Raw genomic sequence first — 6688 nt, 5'->3', positions numbered from 1 at the left:
ATCCCCAGCATAGTGTTGGCCTTGTTTATTGCAGTCGCACACTGTCTTGACATTTTCATTGAGTTATCTACTACGACTCCAAGATCTCTCTCTTGGTCAGTCTCTGCCAGTTCAGACCCCATCAATGTGTATTTATAATTATGATTTTTGGCTCCAATGTGCATCACCTTGCCACGTTGACACCCACTCGCCCATCCTCAATAGAGGATGATAGGAAAGTGAACATTTATTTCAACTTCCCCTCAGATTTATTTTTCCAAAAAAGGGATAGTTTTTATCCCCGTGAGTTCAACGTTTCTGGAAATTTTACATCTCTGGGCTGGCAGTATACTGAAACAGAAGAAAAAAGATAAGTGCCTTGTGATGACCCCTTATCTGGGGAGGCCTGGTTTCACTTTAAAGTGTTCTTTTTATTTTGTTCAACTGGGTAGGTTAGGCTGCCACCAGGAAATTTTAGGCTTTCCAAACCTTTATACTTTCTTTTGGCTATCACTGGATAGGTAGGTCGAGTTTTTAAGTCTCATGAGGGTCTATGTGTTTCTTGAGAAATTATTTCTTTCAGAGCTGGCAGAGTTAAATAAAAGAAGATTTATTGAAACAGTTCATAAATAAAAGGGTATAACAACGTAACCAGTAATGTGAATATTTTCAACCATTGCTTAGTGTCTCACACAAGATCAGCTCCCTTTCTGACAGGGATTTTTCAAGTAACTTTGTAACTCATTACTCAGGGTCATATACGTTTCCTATTTCACTCCAGTCTGTCACTCAGACTTTCATTTAACTTTTGTTTCCTTATACATTCAACTTTTCTTCATACACAGAACTTAACTCTTGTATCACACACAAGACTGTCTCTCTACCTCAGACCTCAGAACGAACTAACTTATCAACTGTCTTTATCAACTGTCAAACCTCTATCACTCCTTAAGGACATACCCATTCATCCACTCAGAAACCCTTTCTAAAACCCCTCCCCCTCTCTGTCAATCACCAATCACACCACACTTGTCTCTTCAAGCACTCTAGTCCATCACACAGCCATGCAACCAAACTTTTAAAGACACACACACACATATAAAACAAGGAATCATTACACGCCTATTCTGGACAAAAGGCAATGAGCTGCGCATTCCATCCCCAGGGACACCAAGAAGTCCCTCTGAATCTCCCCGATATACTTACTGGATGTCTGAAGATGTCCACAGCCCAGGTGAGAGCTGTTCAAGCCCTGCAGGCCCCAACGTAAAGCCGGAGAGCCGAAGCGAGTGGGTCGTCTCAGAAGCCGAGAGGCAAAAGGAAAGAGCTGCGAAGTCCAGCTGGGTGGAGAGTTGATCTCGAAGATCCAGGTTGGGAACGTGTCCCATCACGCTCTTGGCAAACTCTGCGTCCTCCACCTCATAGACACAATGGCACAATTCCAGTAGGTGCTCCCGCTTCCCGAAATAACAACGCTTGGCTTTGTCTTCCACCCACCGCAACAATTCCCGCAGGAGTCCCCTCTTGGACGTTTGGCAGCCCCACGTTTTCTGGAGGGCACCCAGCCTCCTCGTGTTGGAGAGGCCAAAGAGGAAGCGCACCAGCGCAGAGCAGTCGCCGCTGTGTTCCTTCAGAACTTTATTCAGGTCTGTCGGAGACGATACAGAGCTGCCGTCTTTCTCCAGAAGGAAGAGCAAAGCTGCAAAGAATTCCTGGAAACTTAAGTGGGTGAACTTGTATGCGGCCGCCCTGAAGACATCTTGGTGGAGAACACAGCCGCTAGGAGAGAGGGCTCTCAGGTCTGGATGGCTGAGGCCATGTGCCTTCAGGTCTTCTTCACCAAAGACCGTCGTCTTGTGGAGGAACCCATCTCTGGCCAGGGAGCATAGGGCCTCCAGGTGGCTTGGCCTGGAGAGACCTTCAAGGGAGCTGAAGAGGAGCAGCATGTGGATTTCAGTGAGCGTTGCGGTCTCCGGGACTTCTCTGAGGCCGTCGCTTTGTGGTTTCTGCCTGACCACGGAGCAGATAATCCAACAGACCACAGGGAGGAAGCAAAGGCTGGAGAGGGTTTCGTTTCTCCGTACGGTTCCAAAGGCCCGGGTGGCTTCTTCCTGGTCCCCAAAGAAGCGGTGGAAATACTCCTCCCGCTGAGCCGGGCGGAACCCCAGGACCTCCACAAACTGCGGCGATTTCAGGCTCCGCTGGAGGGACCCAAGAGCCGTGGGCCTTGAGGTCACGAGGAGGTGGCTCCTGGCGAGGAGCTTCTTCCCAAGCAGGCCCATCACCAGGTCCTCCGGGGCCTGCTTTTTGTGTAGGTCGCTGCTCAGCATCTCGCTCGGGAGACCGGTGCGCTTCAGTTCATCAAAGCCATCCACAATGACCAAGATGCTGTCTTGGTTCACGGAGATGTCCTCTGCTAGAAGAGTTCCTGGAGGACAACTGCCAAGTACCAGGTCCACCACACTCATGGGCTCACCACCGTGGTCCACGGCTCCACCGGGGATGTAGAAGACATAGTCAAATCTCTCCTGCCATAGTTTGCCGGATGCCCAGTCCAGCATAAGCTTCCACATGGCCGTGGTCTTCCCCACTCCGGCGGGTCCCAGCAACACGGTGGTTCGGGAGCCTTGGCACTGGGCGTTCGAATCAAACAGACTCTCCAAACTGACCTCGAGGAGGTCTTCTGGGTGAGCCGCCATCTCCCGGTGCTGCCGTTCCACGGCCATCAGTTCATGAGCTCTCTCCTGCAGACACGAGGTCCTGGTTAGAAGCAAGTCTGCGTAGGTTTGGCAGAGACTCACCGATGTTTCCAGATGAATGGGCTGTTCCCACCTGCTCCAAAACGTCTCCTGGATATGCTGCTTGTATTTCCTTCTGCAATCTAGTGGAATCACACAGAGGAGGGGGTTAGGCACCGCTCCAAAATCATCCTGCATCAGAGTAGCACAGGGCTTGTTTTTGTAGAAAAAGCCCAGCAGGAACTCATTAGCATAATAGGCCACACCCAAGAGCAGAAACTCACTAGCATATTAGGCCACACTCTGACAGCACAGCTCATTAGCATATTAGGCCACACCCCAGTGTCACCAGAAGTGTGGTCATCCAGCCACACGCACCTTTTGCTTTTTATTCTGTTTACCTTGTTTGTTGTCAAAACCCAGGGCCTTTTTTTAATAGCAGGAACTTCTTTGCATGTTAGGCCACACACCCCTAATGTAGCCAATCTGAATGAGTTTCTGCTGTTGGGTGTGGCCTATTATGCTAACGAGTTCCTGCTGGGCGTGGCCAACTCAGGAGCCAGCCGGAACTCCGTTCCTGCGCGTTCCTGCCCAAAAATAGCTCTGGAGTAGCAGACAGAGCATGTAAGGGACAAGTCAGCCAAGGAGCTCGGAATGGCACTCGTGGTCTTCTCCTCCCGCTTTATCCACACAACAGCCCTGTGAAGGAGGCTACACTAGGAGAGAAAGTGTGTGTGTGTGTGTGTCTCTGGACCCGGCTCTACAAAATGCTTTCCAAAAGCTAACACTTCTGCAGTAAGGACAGGAATAAATTTGAAAGGAATAAAACAGTTAAGGCTGGAATGTGCCTCTTCTCTCCTAAAGTCTGAGGGGGAAATATCTGAATTTTTACAAACTTTTGAGACGTGAAGAACACAAGGACATAATAGAGTCCTGCTGGATCAGACCCAAGCAGTGTTCCCTCTAAGCCAAGTTAGTGTGAGCTAGCTCACAGTTTTTCAGCCTCCGGCTCACACATTTTTTGTCTTAGCTCAGGAAGGATGGCTCCAGAGAAAGCTAATTTATGCAGTAGCCATATTGCTTGCTCACAACTTTAATGCCAGTAGCTCACAAAGTAGAACTTTTGCTCACAAGACACCACAGCTTAGCGGGAACATTGGACCCAAGGCCCATCAAGTCCAACATTTTCTTCACACCGTGACTGACCACGTCCCCCAGCATTCTGCCTCTGGTACGGGAGGGAGTAGATCTCCATCCTGTTTAGAAAAGAGATGACTAAGAGGGGACATGATAGAGGGTTATAAAATTATCCATGAGGTGGAGACAGCTGACAAAGAGAAATGGTTCTCCCTTCCCGAAATACTAGGACTCGAGGGCATCCAATGAAGCTGATGGGCAGTAGGCAGTAGACAGAAGTAAATACTTCTTTACCCAGAGAGTGATTGAAACGTGGAATCCACTGCCAGAGGACATTGTGATGGCCACAGGAATAAACAGCGTTCAAAGGGGATTAGATAGCTTCATGGAGAATAACTCTACCAATGGTTACTAGCCATGGTGATTAAAGGGAACCTCCAAATTCAGAGGCACTAAACCTCTGAATCCCAGTGCCAGCAGGCAACATCAGGGGAAGACCTCGGCCTCTCTGCCCTGTTGTTGGCCCTCCAGAGGAACTGATTGGCCACTGTGTGAGACAGGAGGCTGGACTAGATGGACCCTCACTGGTCTGATCCAGCAGGACTCTTCTGATGTTCTTCTCAGGGGAAGGCCTCGGCCTCTCTGCCCTGTTGCCGGCCCTCCAGAAGAACTGATTGGCCACTGTGTGAGACAGGAGATGTTGGACTTGGTGGACCCTCACTGGTCTGATCCAGCAGGGCTCTTCTGATGTTCTTTTGACTAGTTAGCCACTGATAGCCATTGTTCCCGCTAAACTGCACTAGTGAGCGCTGGCGCACACTTTTTTGGCCCTTAGCGCACAGATTTTTGGCTCAGCACAGGGCGATAAAATCGTGGCTGGCTCTTCCTCCAGTGGCTGGCTCTTCCCTCCTGCTCATCCCCTCCATGGCTTTGTTGGTTCCTGCCACAGAAAAGCATCACATACAGCAAATGGTTCTCATCAATCAGGATAGGAAAGGCAAAAACAATGTTACTGAAATGCGAAGACCAGGTGCCATCAAGAGGTCTAGCAGTGGGTCCAGGACACTAGGAGCCCTTCCACTGTTGCCCCCCCCAAGCACCAAGAAGACAGAGCATCCCTTGCCCCAGACCAAGAGTTCCTATCTATACCTTGTGGCTAAGAGCCACCGATGGACCTCTGCTCCATATAAGAACATAAGAGAAGCCAATGTTGGATCAGGCCAGTGGCCCATCCAGTCCTACACTCTGTGTCACACAGTGGCCAAAAATACCAGGTGCCATCAGGAGGTGCAGCAGTGTGGCCAGGGCACCAGAATCCCTCCCACTGTTGCCCCCCCCCAGCACCAAGAATACAGAGCATCACCTGCCCCAGCCTGTGAGTCCCTATCTATACCTTGTGGCTAATAGCCACTGATGGACCTCTGCTCCATATGCTTATCCAGTCCCTCTTGAAGCTGTCCATGCTTGTAGCCGCCACCACCTCCTGTGGCAGTAATTTTATGTGTCAATCACTCTTTGGGTGAAGAATTCCAGGAGATTTGGGGGTGGCGCCTGTGAAGGGTGGGGTTCGGGGAGGGACCTCAGTGGGTAGAATGCCACAGAGTCCACCCTCTGTCTCCAGGGAAACTGATTTGTCATCAGGAGTTCAAGGGTAATTCCTGAAGATCTCCAGGCCAGCAGACGGCCCTGGAACTAGGGATGCCACTCTCCAGGTGGCACCTGGAGATCCTCCTGGATTACAGCTCATCTCCAGACGATGGATATCAGTTCCCCTCGAACAAATGGCCCCTCGGGAAGGTGGACACTGAGGTCCGTCCCCAAACTCTGCTCTCCCCAGGTTCCGCCTCCAAAGCTCCAGGAATTTCCCAGCCTGGAGTTGGCAACCATGTCTGTGGTGTTGGGCCACCCAAGCCCTGCTCCTAAGGGCAGACCTCTTACCGTTCCATTTCCACTTCTGGAGCCTGTAGGCAGAACCCCGCAGGCCGATGGCTTTCAGGACCTCCATGGCCACGTCTCGGGCCCCTTCAGCGCCGTAGGTGTGGAGCATCAGCTGCACGGTGTCCACGGTGTCGGCCTCCTGCAGCTGGTTCCAGGACAGGGGGGCCCTCTCCTCTGTCTTCAGGAAGCACAGCTGGTTTTTGAAGCGCTTGAAGTTGTCCCCCCGCAGGTCATCCAGGGCAAAGAGGAGGGCTTCCCCCGGGGCCTCCCCGGCCGCCTCCTCCATCTTGCCCCTGAGGGCCTGCAAGAAGGGGGTGGGGGGTGGGGGAACAGAGGCACCACAATTCGCAGTGTTTTCTGATGGCTCCTTCCCCCCGGCCGAGCCAGCACTTTCATTTTCAGACTGCTGCACTTATTAACCAGAACATGCTCAAGGGCGGCTAATGATCGACAGAAAGGGCAGCCCATAATATTAAAACACACGTGCCTGGAACGCACACGCTGAATGAAACGGCAAAGATGGCGAGAAGCACCAGGGGGCACCGTCGAGAGCTTTTGAAAAAGGCATCTTTTAAAAAATAGACATAGTCCTGGAACAAGCTCAGCCCGTGGGCGTCAGTGGAGACTGCAACACTGCAGGCTCTGCTTGCACCTGATCACCAGTGGCCCTCCAGGCCCTAGCCCTGTACAGGAGCCAGTTTGGTGTGGTGGTTAAGTGCGAGGACTCTAATCTGGGAGAACCGGGTTTGATTCCCCACTCCTCCACTTGCAGCTGCTGGATGACCTTGGGCAAGCCATAGTTCTGGCAAGAGCTGTTCCTGAAAAAGAGCAGTTTCTGTCAAGAGCTCTCACAGCCCCACCTGCCTCACAGGGTGTCTGTTGTGGGGTGGGAAAGG

This window comes from Gekko japonicus, unplaced genomic scaffold (genome assembly GCF_001447785.1).
Source record: "Gekko japonicus isolate JY-2015 unplaced genomic scaffold, Gekko_japonicus_V1.1 scaffold5820, whole genome shotgun sequence".
Taxonomy (NCBI): Eukaryota; Metazoa; Chordata; class Lepidosauria; order Squamata; family Gekkonidae; genus Gekko; species Gekko japonicus.
Note: the sequence above shows the minus strand (reverse complement) of the source record.